Source organism: Vulpes lagopus, chromosome 4 (genome assembly GCF_018345385.1).
Source record: "Vulpes lagopus strain Blue_001 chromosome 4, ASM1834538v1, whole genome shotgun sequence".
Lineage (NCBI taxonomy): Eukaryota > Metazoa > Chordata > Mammalia > Carnivora > Canidae > Vulpes > Vulpes lagopus.
Genome location: NC_054827.1, coordinates 85578022 through 85596924, shown reverse-complemented (window position 1 = coordinate 85596924; position 18903 = coordinate 85578022). Strand labels below are relative to the sequence as shown.

At 39.5% G+C, this 18903-nt stretch overlaps 1 protein-coding gene across 4 annotated transcripts in view; it reads right to left on the bottom strand.

The window, feature by feature from the left end:
- Positions 1–18903, bottom strand: part of SSBP2 (single stranded DNA binding protein 2) — a 285052-nt gene that overhangs the window by 265893 nt on the left and 256 nt on the right. The gene's annotated exons all lie outside the window — the stretch shown is intronic.

Below are 18903 nucleotides of genomic sequence, written 5' to 3'. Positions count from 1 at the left end.
CAATTGCACTGTTGGGGATTTACCCCAAAGATTCAGATGCAATGAAACGGCAGGACACCTGCACCCCAATGTTTACAGCAGCAACGTCCACAACAGCCAAACTGTGGAAGGAGCCTCGGTGTCCATCGAAAGATGAATGGATAAAGAAGATGTGGTTTATGTATAGAATGGAATATTACTCAGCCATTAGAAAGGATGAACACCCACCATTTGCTTTGATGTGGATGGAACTAGAAGGTATTATGCTGAGTGAAATAAGTCAATTGGAGAAGGACATTCTATGGTCCATTCATTCAGGGAATATAAAAAATAGTGAAAGGAATTACAGGGGAAAGGAGGGGAACTGAGTGGGAAATATCAGAGAGGAAGACAGAATATGAGAGACTCCTAACTCTGGGAAACAAGGGGCAGTGGAAGGGGAGGTGGGTGGCAGGATGGCGTGACTGGGTGACGGGCACTGAGGGGGGCACTTGATGGGATGAGTGAGCACTGGGTGTTATGCTTTACTTTGGCACACTGAACTCCAATAAAAAAAATATAGCAAAAAAATATATCAATAACTGGAAGAGAGGGTCAGAAACCCCCAATTCAGTCCCATACAAGTGGTAATTCATTTAAAACTGAAGTATTCTCACTGATAAGCTACATACTTCACATAATATGAACTTATTATAATCTAACTAAAATGAACTATTTTATTTAAAATAAAACAAGTCAAAAATTGTCCTTTGTAGTCCTCGAACTTTGCTGACAGATCTTATATGTTAGGAAATCTAAGAAATTATTAACCCTTGATTGTATTGATTCCTTTCTTCTTTCTATATAACTCATCTTGATCTGACCAAATGTCACAATTAGACAGCATTTGCTAATAGGAATATAACTTAGGAAGCTGAAAGATCTCCCAAAACGTGTAACAGTGGCTATTTTTGTCAGAATAGGGCTTTGAATACTAAATAGTACTTATTTCAATTAGTTAAATTTCCACACATTTAAAAAGATAAGAAATTATTCTCTGCAACTACAGAGACCATCCGAAATGTACACATTGCATTACAGACACCTATTCACTTAGAGTACATGGACAAAAGGATGATATTTTCTGATTAGAATTGGTAATTAACACTTTATCTTACTTGGACTAAAGCTACTTAACTGAGTTGGTACGTAATTTGGAAAAGCAACATCCATGTGTAACCATTTTATTTACCTTTATAATTTTGTCAACACATGGATAAAAAGATCAATGTTTGTGTATTATTTCCATATTAACAGTAAGAAAAAATGCGATAAAATAGACAACATAGCAAAGTATCTCAAAGGCCTGATAAACCTAAAATAAGAGATTTAGCTTGCTTTTTTGTTTAGTTTAACCCAAGTATCTCTCTTCCCCACCATAATCTAAATGACAGCAGGCTACTATATAAATCCATAAGTAACTCTTACACATTCCAAAGTTCCTATCCTTGCCAAGAAGACAAGCAAGAAGTATATCCAAACATAAATTCTTATTACACACCATATAGACAACCAACCAGCAAGGTAAATGGATATATTACAAAGCCTCATGAATTTAATTAATTTTTCTATATTTAATAAGCATTTATAAAGAAAACATTTAAACATGGTATGCTACACTCTTAAACCAGGACAATCATTGCCTCTCCAATCAATAACTGGTTATTTTATAATTCATATCAAGACCATTGCCCTTATTGGAAGTTTTTTCAAGCAAATGCCACTTTATTCAAATTCCCACAAGAAAAGTCAAATTGATCTGCATATACACTTCACTGTTGATTTTACATGAATGTAAGCATGCTAAAATAATGATCAAATTAAAGTATTTAAGCATTCTGCTTAGAACAGCAATGACTGTAAACTTTAATTTATCTCATGCTGGATATTGCAAATTTTATTAAATATATACTGACAAAACTTAATTTATTGTGTCTTCTAACCATACAACAAAAACCCCACCCTAATCTTGTTAGTTACATTTCAAAGCTCTAATAAAACACTGAGATATATGTAAAAGGCAGTTATGCTATTAATGATATATTACATATGACTTATTCCAACTCAAAAATTTTTAATTCAAATATAATTCTAAATAATTAAGTAATAATTAATATGGAATTAGTATTTTACAAATAATTCACAATATACTTTGTAAAGGTCCCTGTTGACAGTGCAAAAGTGTCACAAATTTTATTATAAACTGTTAACAAAAATGGAACATCAATAATAAACCATACTTGGGATGCCTGGGTGGCTCAGCAGTTGAGCATCTGCCTTGGGCTCAGGGCATGGTCCCAGGATCGGCAATAGAGTCCCGCATAGGGCTCCCTGCAGAGAGCCTGCTTCTCCCTCTGCCTGTGTCTCTGCCTCTCTCTCTCTTTCTCTCTGTCTCTCTCTGTCTCTCATGAATAAATAAAATCTTTAAAAAATAATAATAATTAACCATATATTATATGATTTCTATATGCCCATTTTCTTTCCTGAGCTTAAGCTTGTCCTTTAACAAATAATATATCTTTCAATCTATCTGTGCTTTATTATACCTGAGTAAGATGGAATTGACATTTTTTTAACATCTCAGATGACTTATTTCCTGTTTTCACAAATAGCAGAGAGTAAAGTCTGTTCATGTCACTTCCTTGCTTAAAACCTTACAGTGGGGGTGCCTGGGTGGTTCAGCTGGTTGATTATCTGACTCTTGGTTTTGGCTCAAGTCATGATCTCAGGGTTATGAGATCCCAGCATCAGGTCCCACACTAAGGAGTCTGCTTGGGACTCTCTCCCTCTCTTTTTGTCCCTCCCCCTGCATGTACTTTCTCTCTCTCTCAAATAAATAAGTCTTAAAAAAAAAAAATAAACAAACCTTATAGTGAGTGCCAAATAGCCTCAGGGTAACTTCAGAATTGTTAGCCTGGCTTTGTTAGCTTATCTCTGTAGTTTCTACCACTCCTCCAAAATCACCCCTCCCCCAAACACACAAACACACACACACACCTTAAGCACTACTGAAACATTTTTTCTAGGAAACCTCTTTACAAGATGACAGAACTAAACAGTGTTCCCCAACTAACACCCCTATATACACAAAATTCCCCAAGTAAAGTAGAGCCTCTTCAAGTTGGTTTTCTCTGCTTCCTTTCTCAAGTGAGGCTGTCCATATTTGATGTCTCCACCTTCTTGCCTTATACTCAACTCCTCAAAATACTGCACGTTAGCTTAGATCTACTCCACTGTAACTGTTCTCTGTAAGTTCATAGATGGTTTCTTATTCTAAAAACTCAAGCCCTGTTTAACCTCTCCATTCATTCTACTATATCTGGCATAGTAATTTAGGCCTCCATTTGCAAAAGTCTCTTTCCTTGCCTTCTGTGACTGATGCCAATCCTTGTGAGTTTCCCTCATGTCTTTCTAGTGTTCCTTTTCTGTCTCAATCTCAAATTCCTCTTCCACTTGTCCCTTAAATATTCCCTAAATTTCCATCTTTGGTCTCTTCACACTTTCTCCTAGACATTCCCATGAAAAATAACTTCATTCCCATTTCATGGCTTCGAGTACTCCATCTCTAGGTCTGAATGGCCCTTCAAACTGAACACACCATTTTCTTCCTTATATCTCCTATATGCTCTTCCTCCTGTAGTTCCTCCAAGGCTAAGAATGACACTTCTATCCATAAATACAGCCATCTTAAAAATCCTAATATTTTCGGGATGCCTGAGTGGCTCAGTGGTTGAACGTCTGCCTTTAGCTCAGGTCATGAACCTGGGGTCCTGGGATCCAGCCTCGTATCAGGCTCCCCACAGGGAGCCCGCTTCTCCCTCTGCCTGTGTCTCTGGCTCTCTCTGTGTCTCTGATGAATATATAAATAAAATCTTTAAAAAAACTAGTATTTTCACATTTAAGCCACCAAGTCCTATGTATTCTAAATCATAAGACATCTACTGGGCTGCCAGTAGGGTAGAAATAATGTATTATTATCATAGCTCAGTTATTACAATAGCTTCCTAACATTTCTGTCTCCCCTTTTACCCCGCCCTCTATGTAACTTCCAGAATGATTCTTCTAAAATGTACCTCAGATGATGTCACTTTTTTTGCTTAAAACTATTCCTCTCTCAGGTCAAGCTATCATTCAAGGTCATTCTTGAAACAGTTCCTGTTTAACTTGCCAGACATATATATCTGGCAGCACATCCCAGACCTATCCTACAGTACATCCAGTCATACCAATGTTCTTGTAATTCACCAAATATAGAGTACTCCTTAATACGTTCCTGTCTCTGTACATGTTTCTCTCTCTCCCTAGAATATTCTTTACCTTCTGCCCCCTTCCAATCCAAATTTGGCTAATGCTTATTTCTTGTTTAATAAACATCCTCTTGGAAGTATCTCCTGAGAAAATCATAGCTCTACACTGGATTCATGCCCTTCTGCAGAACTCTCATTACCTTCTGTATAGCCATTATCGCGCTTGTTGCCCAGTGAAGTCATCAACTGACAGCAAATTCCCTCATGTGTAAACAACAATAAAAAAACTGGACCAGGGATCCCTGGGTGGCGCAGCGGTTTGGCGCCTGCCTTTGGCCCAGGGCGCAATCCTGGAGACCTGGGATTGAATCCCACTCGGGCTCCCGGTGCATGGAGTCTGCTTCTCCCTCTGCCTGTGTCTCTGCCTCTCTCTCTCTCTCTCTCTCTCTGTGACTATCATAAATAAATAAAAATTTTTAAAAAATTGGACCAATAGTGCGTCCCCTCTGTATAGTGAACTCCTGGTGGGCAGAGACTGCATGGTTACTCAGGTCTGACACAAGAGAGCTCAGTGCAGAATGAAAGAGAGAAAGATGTACTTAACACTTCTCAAATGAACAAAGGAAGGAGGAGACAGCACAAAGCTGAAGGAATATTACTCCCCCACCTCATGAAATGTATACAAATTTATACTATCATAAAATGCTTAAGTGGGTTTTGAAAATTAATGTTAAGCGGTATTTCCACAAAACCCAACTTTTTTCAAAGTTCCATTTTCTCAGGCCATTCTAAAGAAAGAAAGAAAGAAAGAAAGAAAGAAAGAAAGAAAGAAAGAAAGGAAAAGAAAAGAAAGAAAGAAGAAAAGAAAGAAAAAAGAAAAGAAAAGAAAAGAAAAGAAAAGAAAAGAAAAGAAAAGAAAAGAAAAGAAAGAAAAGAAAAAAGAAAAGAAGGAAAGGAAAGGAAAGGAAAGGAAAGGAAAGGAAAGGAAAGGAAAGGAAAGGAAAGGAAGAAAAGAAACTGCTTCAAATGTATAAAAATTAAAATTGTCCTGAATATTCTTCATTGGTCCTGCTAGACCTACTCTACCTTTTCTGCCCCACATGATCTGGGAGGCTATTTCTACAGAGTATCTCATCTCCCTTGCCCTCTGGCTTCCAGTTGGGCTCCAGCTGGGCTCCACAAAAAGAAGGCATCAGTTGATCAGAGGGCAGGAAAGAGGGAAGATCTCCCGGCCAGGCCTCCAGCCTCTGATTACAGTGGGTGTGACAATGGCTATGGCCCTCATGGTAAAATCACAGGTCCAGGAGAGCAGCCTTTCTGCAATGACCATAGCACTCACCAGATTCTGGTTAACTCCTCTCCCTTTTCCACTTTGGAACTAAGAAGGGTAAGGCTTCCCTTGCTGCTAATTCCTGGGGTGTCCCTCCATCCCAGGTTGGTTTTAATTTTAAACATAACTGCACTAAACTCTCCCCAGTTTTCCTTCAAAGGAACTAACCTACTGGGGATCTGACTAGTACAAACACAGAAACGTTAGTCAACTAGTAGCATTTTTGGCAGTGCTTGCTATGAGTTCTCTTGCTAACACTGTACCCATCTTACAGAAAAGAAAAGCATCAGCACCCTTTAATGTTTAGTAAAAACCTGCCAACACCCAAATCTTTTTGCCCTGAATTTATAAATCCAACTCACTTACAAAATTGACCCAGTACCATTTTGAATTCAAATAGATTAGTAAGTCATTTCCTAAGATGAATTCCTACCTGAAAAGTATTCCCAATACATACACACGTACATATTTGGGTGTGTGTGCATGTAATGTATTTGACGGTAAGAAACTTCACTCAGATTTTTCCATTACAGTATTTCTAAATGAAAAAAAATAACTGTATCAGTGTCAGTTTAATTCATGGTTAAAAAAATGTTAATCGAAACACCTTTAATAGCTTCCTAATAATTGCTATTGCTTAAATGCACTGAATAAAATGTAATCATCACATAATTTTAATCCAATTATAAATGACAAATAGCTCACGATACTGTGAAAAAAATGAAACAAAGGAATTGTTTCTATTTTTTTCTAATAGTCTGTACTATAGAAATGTGCTACAATACTACAGTACTAGACTCAGTATGGTTGTACTATTGCTCCTGGAGCACATGGAACTTTCCAGACGCCCTAGTCCAAAAACAAACAAAAAACCAACAGGCCATATGCTGGCTGGAAGAGACTCATAATTAGAGGAGGAAGTTTTTTTTCAAGACATTGCATATTCCTCATCTGTTTATTTCTGACTCTAAAATTTACGAAGGAAAGCAACTTAGGCCAGAGTACTTCACCTCTAAAACAAACAAACAAACAAACAAATGGAGACACAACTTTATCTAAAATTATAACCTGGGCTCAACTGGCATCTTCTTCTCTGACAAGCATTACATTTAAGCTGTTAAATCTCAGACAGACATCAGATCAGCTAAAGAATTTGGAGCTACTTGTGGAACACTTTTGGTAGCTATATAATTCTGCCCACCTTTTTAGCAGGTGTAAAATGCTTTCCTTAATCTTTTTCCTTAGTGCCTCTCTTTTCTACTGCCTCCCACCCCAACTAAAAATGGTGGATACATGTAAAGAAAACTATCCAAGCATTCCCCTCCCACTCACCACCCTCACAACTTCCGTTATTTTTTCCCCAGATTAAGCAATGAAACACTCAGGCAAAATGGTTAAAATGGGCAATGAAGTAAGAAACCTGAGTTTGAATCCAGCCTATGCAACCTACTATGGCCTTGGACAAAGTATATAACTTCATTGAAACTCAGTTTCCTCCTATGCAAAATGAGGATTATATCTACTTAATGAAGTTGCTGGAGGGATTAAGCAAGAAGAAAGCCAAACACACAAAGACAAATACTGCTTGGTTCCACTCATACATGGTACCTAGAATAGTCAAATTCATGTGACAAAAAATAGAATGGTGGTTGCCAGAGGCTGGGGGGAAGAGGAAATAGGGAGTTATTTAATGGGTATGAAGTTTCAGTTTAGAATGATGAAAATGTTCTCAAGATGGATGGTGGTGATGGTTGCAAAACAATGTCAAGGTACTTAATGCCATTAAAATGTACACCTAGGGGCGCCTGGGTGGCTCAGTGGTAGAGCATCTGCTTCTACCTTAAGCTCAGGGCGGGATCCAGGGGTCCAGAATCCTGCATCAGGCTCCCCAAGGGGAGTCTGCTTCTCCCTCTGCCTATGTCTCTGCCTCTCTCTCTAGGTCTCTCATGAATAAATGAATAAATAAATAATATTTTTAAAAAATAAAATAAAATGTATACCTAAAAATCATTAAAATGGCAAATTTTTTCATATATATGTTATCATGATAAAAAAAGAAAAAAAGAGTCTATCATTAATCCATATTAAAGGACTTTCCCTTCCTTAGAGTGAGGTACAAAAGGGGAAAAAAAAAAAATCAAAAAAACCTTTCCTTTCCGTATTGCTATTTCAGCACTGCAAACTGAAGCTGACTGGCAAAGGAAGAGAGAAGAGTTCATTGATCACAGAGCCTAAACCTTCACAAATTAAAAATTCAAACTACTCTAAATCCCAAACTAATTAATTTATATAAAACAAAAACATAAAGAATTCAAACAAATACCAGATTTTATTTATAATGTAGCATTTTTTTGGAGTTGTATTTGTGTAAGATTAAGATTGTGTTTAACTGGGGCGCCTTGGTGGTTCAGTTGTTGAGCAGCCAATTCTTGTTTCGGCTGGGGTCATGATCTTGGGGTCCTGAGATAGAGTCCCACGTGGGGCTCTGTACTCACTGGGCAGTCTAATCTAGGATTCCCACTCTCCCTCTGCCCCTTCGCATCCCCAAGATTCATGCAGGCATGTGCGTGCTCTCTAAAACAAAATAAGGAAGTCTTTAAAGGAAAAAAAAAAGAAAGATTGTGTTTAACTCACAATATAATATTTTTCACTTAACCAAAGTATTGACATAAACTGTAAACCAATATCTAATCCGTGATTCTCTGTTGAATCAAATCCATACACAAGCCCTCATAAAATATATATGAACCTCTTATTTTTTTTTTTTTTTTGAGAGAGAGAGAAAGAGAGTGGGGAAGGAAGGGAAGAGAGAATCTTAAGTAGGCTCCATACCCCAATCTCTCATTTTAAATGAGGCAGCTATAGTATAATTAAAGATACATTGACCCTGGAACCCAAACAATCTAACTACTACGGCTCAGTTCTGCCACATATTATCTCTATCATCCTAGCTGGGTAAGTCAATTTCCACCTAAAAACCTCAATAGGCAATGACAATCATCACCTATCTCAATTACGTGATTTAAGTAATACAAGGTACATTTAAATACCTTGAAACTATAAAATATACTTCTGTTCATATTATTAAATTTGTTGAGACACAAAGGAGATTTTCCATCCAAAATTCATATTAAAAATATACACATGGGGAGCCTGGGTGACTCAGTCAGTTAAGCAACAAACTCTTAACTTCAGGTCAGGTCATAATCTCAGGGTCGTGGGATCCAGCCCTGCATCAGGCTCTGTGCTCGGTGTGGACTCTGCTTAAGATTCTCTCTCTCCCTTTGCCCCTCTCCCAGCACTCACACACAGGTATGCACTCTCTCTAAAATAAATGTTATTCATTTATTTTTTTATTTTGTTAAGACTTTTTAAATTTGTTCATGAGAGACACACAGAAAAAGAGGTAGAAACAAAGGCAGAGGCAGAAGCAGGCTCCCCGAGGGGAGCCCGATGCAGGACTCGATCCCTGAAATCCGGGATCACACCCTGAACTGAATGCAGATGCCCAACCACTGAGCCACCCAGGCACCCCTCTAAAATAAATTTTAAAACATATATATTTAAAAATTTACATGCATTTCTGAGTAATATGACAAGGTAGGTAATCACCTGTAGTCCTAAAATTTACAAAATGACCACTAAATGCCCACATTATAGAAAACTCTTCTTTAGAAATTACATAGTAATCAATCCTCAATAATATCAAAACATTGAGGAGAAAATAAACTAGGTGTAGGGATTTTATGTTGCAACATATTTATAATAGGTTACATCCTTAATTCATTTATTCCACAAATATCTAATCAGAATTCCACACACTACTAAGGAGTGGAATACATTGGAGAAGATGATGCCACAGTTCTTGTCCTCGGGGAGATTCCAATATAACTGGGAGATAAGGCATTAAACAAAACATTATCAAATAATTCATTAATTTATGACACATTTGAAAAGAAAAAGGAAAGGTTGCAATAAGAGCATAGAATAAGGGTGTCTAGGGACGCCTGGATGGCTCAGCGGTTTAGTTCTGCTTTCTGCTCAGGGAGTGATCCTGGAGTTCAGGGATCGAGTCCCGCATCTGGCTCCCTGAGGGGAGCATGCTTCTTCTTCCTCTACCTATGTCTCTGCCTCTCTCTCTGTGTCTCTCATGAATAAATAAATAAAATCTTTAAAAAAAAAAAAAAAAGAATAAGGGAGTCTAATCCAACCCGGGAAATTTATGAGAAATAATTACATCAGTTGTACCATCCTTTGTCAATACAATAGGTTTTAAGTGTTCAACAAATCTTAGCTATTTCTATCAATGTTATTATAAAAGCCATATGCTCTAATGTCCTTATTGGAACAAGTGCATCCTTGGGGTTCAGGAAATAACAGTCAATCTTATTACCTAGGAAACCCAGATAAACTAGACCCACCACTCAATTCCTCAGTAAAAAAACAAAACCAAGCTCCGGGAGTAAGCTAGAACCAGTGACTGGTTGTATTCTATTAAGCTAGGGTCCTTATCCCAAATTTGACTCGTATTTTATATATCCTTGAGTAATTATGCTGATGCTGACAGGTTTCCTCAATTATAGTTGAGACCTGTCTGAAATGCTCTAACCCCAAATCTTCTCATGACTGATACTTTAAATATTAGTCAAGATTCTGCCTAAATGTTTCCTTCTCCAAGAACCCTGCCCTGACCACCCAGTCTAATGCAGCCTCTCAGTCACTCTCTATACTACCCTATTTTACTACTACTATTTTACCCTTTTTTTTTTAGCACTTACGACTATCTGAAATTGCCTACTGTATTTATTTACTTATTTATTGTTACATGTTTTCCCTTCAAACTTGAAAGTAAATCCCATGAAAGAAGCAGACCCATTGTATTCTCTCCATATCCTCAAGATACATCAAAAAATACATCTTCCTTGCCAAAGACCTTCAGTTTCGTTCAGGCAGCTCGGGTACAAGGGAGCAAGGTTTCCAATCCAGAGGATGAAGATGACTGACTTAGGCCAATTATGGTAATCCCATTACCTTTGCCAGTAATTGGTTTAGGATAGGGAATTTTACAATTCTCTTCAATACAGCATAAGAAGATATCTGCTAATCAACTTCAAAAAAAGGTTTTCCTCCCTGATTAATGAGACACGAAAAGGAAAAGCCTTCCTCCTGCATTTGACTTGGTCGTATGAGGAAGTGATACTGGGAATATAATATGTTGATGAGAGAGAAACCACGAGGAATGGCACAGAATCAGAGCTTGAACCCTGATATTCCTGAGTGACTGAATCAACTCTGAAACTATCTCTTCCAGACATCCTGCTGTGTGAGATTTATTTTTAAGCACTGATCAATTAAACCATTTTCTATCTCCTGTCTTAATACCTGCCACCAAAAGCATGATAAACTCTTAAGCTCTGTTTCTTCTGTAACATTAACAAAAGATGGCACCTAAGGTCTAGTGAATTCTTGAAGGTATTAAATGGGAGCAATGCAAGTAATGGAACAAACACAAACAAAATACTCAAATGACAATTAATAGTAAAGAATAACTTTCTATGACAAAACTCCACAAACTCTTTATGAAGTATTTAGGATTTTCTTATTTTACAGAAAACATTTATTTTAATTCTATTTAAATAAAATCATTTTCAATTGAACAATTCATTTACCTAGCTTTCTTCTATCGATAAAGTAGCTTTGGTTCTTTCTCAGGTTTGAATAGGTAAATAAAAGGAGAATCAAGCGAAAAATCAGATCACTAAAGAAAAAGAACCATATAGGGGTGCTGGGTGGCTCTGTCGGTTAAGTATCTGCCTTTGGCCCTGGTCAGGATCCTGAGATCAAGCCCTGCAACAGGATACCTGCTCAGTGTGGAGTCTGCTTCTCTCTCTGTCCCTCTCCCTGCCCATGATCCCTCTCCTTCCCTTTCTCTCTCTCTCAAATAAATAAAATCTTAAAAAGAAAGAAATAAAGAAAAAGAACCATATTAGTTTCAGGCAAAAGTCTGTTCTTAACATCAACTCCTCTTAACTTACATGGACAGAGCCACATATAAATTTTCATCTACTATTCTTACCTTCACAAGTATTTCATCAGCATTTTAATATGGTTTAGATTATACTAATAATTAAACTATATTAGCTATTAAAGCTATATCATATTTACAATTACAAAAAAAACTTTAAAAATAGGAAAAAAAATAAAGGGTTATACTTCAATCTCTACACTTTTTTCTGTGAACTATTTGTATGATATGCCACAAAGCAAAATTAATACAGAAGATCAAAAATAGAATATAGCCAGGTCACTGGTTCTAGCTTACTCCAAGCTGAACTGTGATTTGAAATGTTAACGATGGCTCATTACTACTGGAAAGATGTTTCGGGTCCTACATGAAATAGAATCATCAAAATTCTTTTTTTTTTTTTAAGATTTATTTATGTATTTACTTATCATAGAGAGAGAGAGAAAGAGAGAGGCAGAGACACAGGAGGAGGGAGAAGCAGGCTCCATGCCGGGAGCCAGGATCGCGCCCTGGGATAAGGCAGGCGCCAAACCACTGAGCCACCCAGGGATCCCCGAATCATCAAAATTCTTAAAGCAAAATGTCAAGGTAGTTTCATCATTACTAAAAAGTGAAAGCAACTTAAGTTACTCTTTTAAAGATGAACAAGAAGTGAATATTAGTTCTTTCATTGCATTGAACTGTGCAGGTGCTTCTGAGTCCAAATACATTTTTAGTTCTGTCAATATTACAGTAATATTATTAGCTCCACTTTCCAAAAATCTTTAACTATTAACCTACTCTGACAAAAATTACCAGTTACCCATTATGACCAAACAAATTTATTTGGGCAGCCTGTAGGGCTATTAAAAGTCACCTGGAAAAACTCTGTTATTCCCTAGGTGGACCATTTTTCCACCTGTTTTTCAATGTCCTCACAGAGTGAATAAGTTATACAGTTTGGGGAAGAATAGTAGAACAGCCTCTACTATTTCTCTAATATTACTGAAAACGAGCAGGACATAAATTTTGGTGAACGATTCTTTGGATCGTTTATGGTAGAATATATGGGGTTTTGGTATAATTGTCAAGTAACTTGCACAGTCCTAGCCATATTAAGCTATATACATACACTAACAAAACTTTACACGAGTAGATGTTAAATAGGCAAAATATATACAAAATCAGATAAGCAAAGTTTAAAATCTAAACATAAGTACTTATTTTTTATTCCAAACTCTCTTCAGATATTAACAAATACATCTTATTCTATTGCTCCAATGCTATTTTAAGACCTTCCCTAGGGAAACAATACGTTGTTAATAAGATTAATATTTTAGCACATTTACAGAGGCTCACATATTACATACAAACCAACAACATGTCTCCAGTATGCAAACGTTTCATATCATTCCCATACCAATGCCAAAGCAAATGTACACACAATAGAGAATATCTCTACATACTCCAAAATAAAATGTAATTATCTTCAACACGTATTTTTAAGTTATGCAGTCCAAGAAGTATTATCATGTCTTCTAAGTCCAGTGCATTAATTCTCAATCCTATACCCCAACATTAATGTAACAGCTGTAATCTCTCTAGAAGAAGATTCTAAATTCAAAATTATTTTTTCCCAAATTTTACTTTTAACTCTAAACTGTTAGGTTGAAATGTTAATAAACTGCAACCTGGGTATTTCAACCCCTGCCCACAGTGTACGTTTTAATTTTAAAATAATTCTAAAAAAAAAAAATAAAAAAAAATAAAATAAAATAAAATAATTCTATTGGGACACCTGGGTGGTTCAGTGGTCGATGTCTCCCTTCAGGTCAGGGCATGATCCTGGAGTCCTGGGATCGAGTCCTGCATGGGGCTCCCTGCTCAGTGGGGTGCCTGCTTCTCCCTCTGCCTATGTCTCTGCCTCTCTCTCTGTGTCTCTCATGAATAAATAAAATCTTAAAAAATAATAATAATTCTATTTTCTAGTAATAACTGAAGATGTGACATACATTTGGTCCTCTTCTACAGAGAGACTAAAATCTAATGATATTTTCTTTTTTTTTTTTTTCTAATGACATTTTCATCCTGATTTGGTTTTATGTAGCAAACTACCTCTAAAGCCTGGGAATAAACCTTTCATTTTTTCTTTCACAGCACTGAAAAAATACATTACAGTATTAAAACCATTTCTAAGAGCTAAAAATAAATCACTGGATAAATAACACTAAAATTTAACTCTCAACATCTTACATATTTTTTTCTCTAGACTTGTTCCTTCAAAAAAGTTGGGATTTTAGATTCTTCCACAATAATGGAAAAGAGACAAATCAATAGAAAAACTCTCATAGCTAAGATGACATTTTAGATACATGTTATTTCGTATTTTGAAGGAAACATCCTGGGGATAGGGAAGGGTAGAGTCAATGTAATACAGAAAATTTCATTCCCAAAAAAGCACTCCTTCACTAGTTTTAGAAATCTTGATTTAACGGCTAACTGCCCAATCAATCAAGTTTCTTTTTTCTTTTTAAAAGATTTTATTTATTTATTCATGAGAGACACAGAGAGAGAAGCAGAGACATAAGCAGAGGGAGAAGCAGCCTCCCCATGGGGAGCACGATGAAGGACTGGATCCCGATCCCCAGACTCTGGATCATGACCTGAGCCAAAGGCAGACTCTCAACCAGAGCCACCCAGGCGTCCCCCAATCAATCAAGTTTCTAAAGAGATTTGCATTACTTCATTTGTCTTAACTTTACTTCCTTCACAAAGGAAGGAAGAAAAAAATTTTATAATTTCTTTAGGTGAGTGACAATAATAAAAACAGGGAATAAGGTGATGCTGGCAGATACCAATCCCTAAAATCGCTCTATTATATGGAGTAGTATTTAAATGTTCATTAGACTTACCCATTTAAAAATGAGCATATGGTATCTGTTTCTTGGTATACTCAAGTAAAAGATTCATAACTGAAAAACCAAAGTTACTTTTCAGAGCCCCAGGTAAGATGCATACTTTGATTTCTCGAGTTTCTCACAAGTTTACTTAATATGATGTCACTGTTTGGTATGTGTATCTTATGTCTAACTTTGCTTTATAGAAGATTCCTATTTCTGTGCTATTACATAATTTTAAAAGATGCCGTTAGTTTAATACGAGCAGTATCACCACTCATCTATTTACAGGTGCCGGTTGTTCTTTCTGTGGCAATGTGGGACACTGAATGGATTAAACTCAAGCAACGTTTCATACAGTAATCGTTCACAGCTACAATGTCTAATTTCAAAACTTAAGTGGTCAAACAAAATTCCAGAAGAAAAAATCTGAAGAAACAAGCATTCTTCATTATTTTAGGCTTCTAACTTTCACTCCTAACAGGTCCACGCATTGCCCACACCACACACAGATCTGCAATCTGTCAAACTGAAAGGTGTAAGCATCAAGGTGCACCACGAGATGAGAATTCCTATGTGATCAAATCTTTAAAGTCTATTACATCTGATTATGTAATACTGCTCCCTAAACCTGTAGCATCCTACCCTAGATCAGGAAAGCAACCTGGTATACTGAAAAAAATATATCTTTCAGCTTTAACTACAAGTTCTAAAGGTAGAGAAATCATTTTTGGAAATCTAGCTAGCAAGGTGTCCCTGGGTAAGTTACTTAACTAGTCTGAGTTTTAGTTTTCTTATTTCTTTAATGGAGAAAAAAAATTACTATGTTGAAGAATTATTGGGAGAATTATAGAAAATCTACATAAAATGCTGAACACAGCGACTGACATATAGAATGAAAAATAAATAATAATTACTGTTTTGTTGCCATTAGCTGTTTTTGAAATACAACTAAGCTAGATAATATGGGACTCAAACTTCCAAAGTCCTTATTTTTGGAGATTTGGGGGAAAAAAAATCCACACTGAAAAGAAATTCCTTTGAGTCTAACATCTTCATTTATTTATTTGGTGCTTTCAATATTTGAAGGCATTATCTTTAATGTCAGGGACACTTAAGAGAGGAAATTAAAAGTATCATCCCTTGCCCTCAAAAAACTTACATTTTAGAGGAAGCTAGACATTAAACAAGCAATTACATAGTTACTTAATTATAATTGTGATCAGTGTTACAAATAAAACCTGCTAAAGGGGGAAAATGACCTAACAGAATCAGAATTTAAATTTCTATGTAAACATCCCACCTCCCACCGAGGGGTTTCAATCACTCCTTCTATAATTAAAACTAATCTAACTCTTTGTAGAGACTTGATTCCTCTGGTCTTTAACACAACAAAACAGGGGTGCCTGGGTGGCTCAGTCAGTTAAGTGTTCAACTCTTCATTTCAGCTCAGGTCGTGATCTCAGGGTCATCAGACGGAGCCCAAGCATTGGGCGTGAAGCCTGTTTAAGATTGTCTTTCCCCCCTCTCCCTCTGCCCCTCCTCCCCACCCCTCTCTCTTAAAAAGAAAAAAAATAATAAAACAACAAAATAGGCAATTAACCTTTGGCCATTTTTATATTCAGAACTGTGTATTGAAACTATAGCTACTGGATAAAACCTACAAATTAATTTCAAGTATTCTTCACAGTAAATTCTTAGTGAAACAGAAAGCAGAAACATAATAACATAGGTAAGCACTTGTCAGCTCTCAGCCATGAACTCATTAGAAAACACATTTCCTGATAGATTATAAACCAGTATTTTCATACGCATGCCATTATTCATCATAACTCAATTTTGTCAGAATGTTTTTATTAAAATAAAATATTTACATCTTTAATACTGAAAAACAAGTTATTTCTGTGATTTTTAAGATCAGAAAAATTCTAACCTTCTTACTAAAAAGAGAATTCTTTGCTCAGGTACCTTTTAAAATGTGCCACCTTAAATTTTCTTCTTCTTTTTTTAAAATCTGGTAACACCTACTTTAAAGATAACTTCAAAATTCCTATCTTCGGAAGTTAGCACACTGTTGTAGAATAGTGCCATTAAAGTCCCAAGTGAACAATAAAGGAGAACACTGAGTGATCAAATCAACTCTCCCATCAAAATGAAACTAAGTTTATTCTATAAAATGGAATCTACCTCAATGTTTGTCTTAGATTCAAACAACATTCACCCAGAAACTGATGTAACAACAATTAACCCAGAACGACTGTCAATTCCCCAAAAGTGGCCTCTTCATCTATATTTAGTTCATAAGGCAAACTAGTCCAGGATTCCCGCTGCCAATTATAATGAATGGAAGAAATATATTTAAATCAAATAGCACCATCTAGCAGAACCCTCACCACTTTGCTTTCAAGAGGAGATACCACTTGGTGTTCGGTTTGGTAGACTGGACAGCATAAGTGGCAGTTATTTGTTTTCATGACAGGATCACAGAATTAGGCTAGAAAGGACCACAGACCCAACACATTCTCATTATCATCTTCAGATCATTAAAAAAAAATTTTTTTCTTTTTTCTTACAAAGTTACCAGGACACAGACTAGATCCAACCATTCCTGGGAGTGTAACCAAAATCCAAACAAAATTACTTTGATTCTCAAATTGCAGCAACCACCTCCAAATGCCTGAATACATTTCAATCCCTTCACTCTCAGTGATAGGAAATCCCAATACTCTGTAATCATTAAAACATCTTGCTTTTCATCTTATCAGGTGGGTTATGCAGCCAAATGATTAGTGCACATAAACTGAGCTGTTATTTCAAAACTTCAGTTCTAGTAACTGCTATTTCTTCATCAGGCTATCTTGCTTGTCTTTTGTGTATTTCACAGCCCATCAACTAGTTCCCAAGCGTAGCTCCTCGGAAAATACCTCTGGAAAAAAACCAAACCAAACCAAACCAACATCTCCCCGTTACATTTTTTTGTTTGTTTGTTTGTTTTGCTACAGCAAGGCCTGCCACCCCTAAATCTTATGGGAATTGTGTGTTGCTGCCAACACGAAGATTAGGAAATGTTCCCATCCCTAGGGCACAAGAAACTTTCAGACGACTACCAAGTGCCTAAAAGCAGGAGGGAAACGCGCCTGTCGGAGTGTGTGGTTTTTATTTACGCAGCTATTTCCAAGCGCAAGGTAAGCAAAGTAGCTCCCGAGAGATGCTCTCACTTTCCCGCAGCGCGAACCCCTCGCGGAGGCGGGGCGGGGCGCGGGGCCTCAGCCTCGGGCGGGGGCGGGGGCGGGGGCGGGGGCGGCGGGAACCCCGACCCGCGGCGCGCGGAGCCGGGCTCTTCCTCGGGGGGCACCGCCGCGGTTCGCTCTCGTTTTTAGCAACAACCCAATCCCCGTTACAAGTACGTGACCACAGCAGCCAGCGGCCGCGCTTCGCAGCGCGCCGCGACCGCGGCAGCATCCCGGCCGGGAGGGCTCCGTCCCCGCCCGCCTCCCGGGCCCCCAGCCGAGCCCACACCTGTGTCTGCCCCCCGCCCCCGGCGCCCCCCCCCGCGACCCCGGCCAGCCCTGCCCCCGCCCGCCGCCGCCGCCGCAGCGCCCGGACCCCCACGCCGCCGCCCCGCGGGGGCCCCCCGCCGTCCCCGCGGCCCCCGGCTCTGCCAGGCACCAAGTCTCCAAAAAAAGTTCTCGGGCCGCGGCGGAGAGTGGGGCGTGCCGGCCGGGGGCAGGAGCAGCGGCCCGCCCCGGCGCCTCCCGCCGCCCGCCCGCACGCTCGGCCTCCCCGGGAACCCGACCCGTCCCGGGCCCCCAAACTTCAGCGGCGCCGCCGGCGCCCACCAGCCCGCCCCGCGGGGCACCGGGCACCGCGGCCGCCGGCGGCCCCTCCGCGCGCGGACAGCCCGACGCCCGCACGCGCGTCTCCGCGCCCCGCGGGGCCCCGCTCGGCCGCTCCGCGCCCCGCTTCCGCCCGCCGCGCGCCCGGCACCGCCGCCCTCGCCTCGCCTCGCCTCGCCTCGCCTCGCCCGCGATCCCGGCCGCGAAGCCCGGCGCCGCGCCGCTCCCGCCGCTCCCGCCGCGCCCGCCCTCCGGACGCCCCCGCCCCCGCCGCGAGCCCCGCTCCGCGCAGCTGCGCCCTCCCGCCCTCCCCGCCGCCCTGGGCAGCGCGCCGGGTCCCCGCAGCCCCGGACCCCGGCTCTAAAGTTACTTTGCGCGGAGGCGAGCCCGCGGGTTATTCCCCCCGTCACCCAAACAAGTTTCCCTCCGCCGCAGCAGCGCCGCCCCCGCCCGCCCGCCCGCAGCCCCCCGCGGGCACCTCCCGGGAGGCAGCCGCTCCCCGCCCCGCGCGCCCCCAGCCTCGCGCACCCCTCCCCCTGCCGGCGCACCCCCGGCTCTCCCCGGGCCGAGA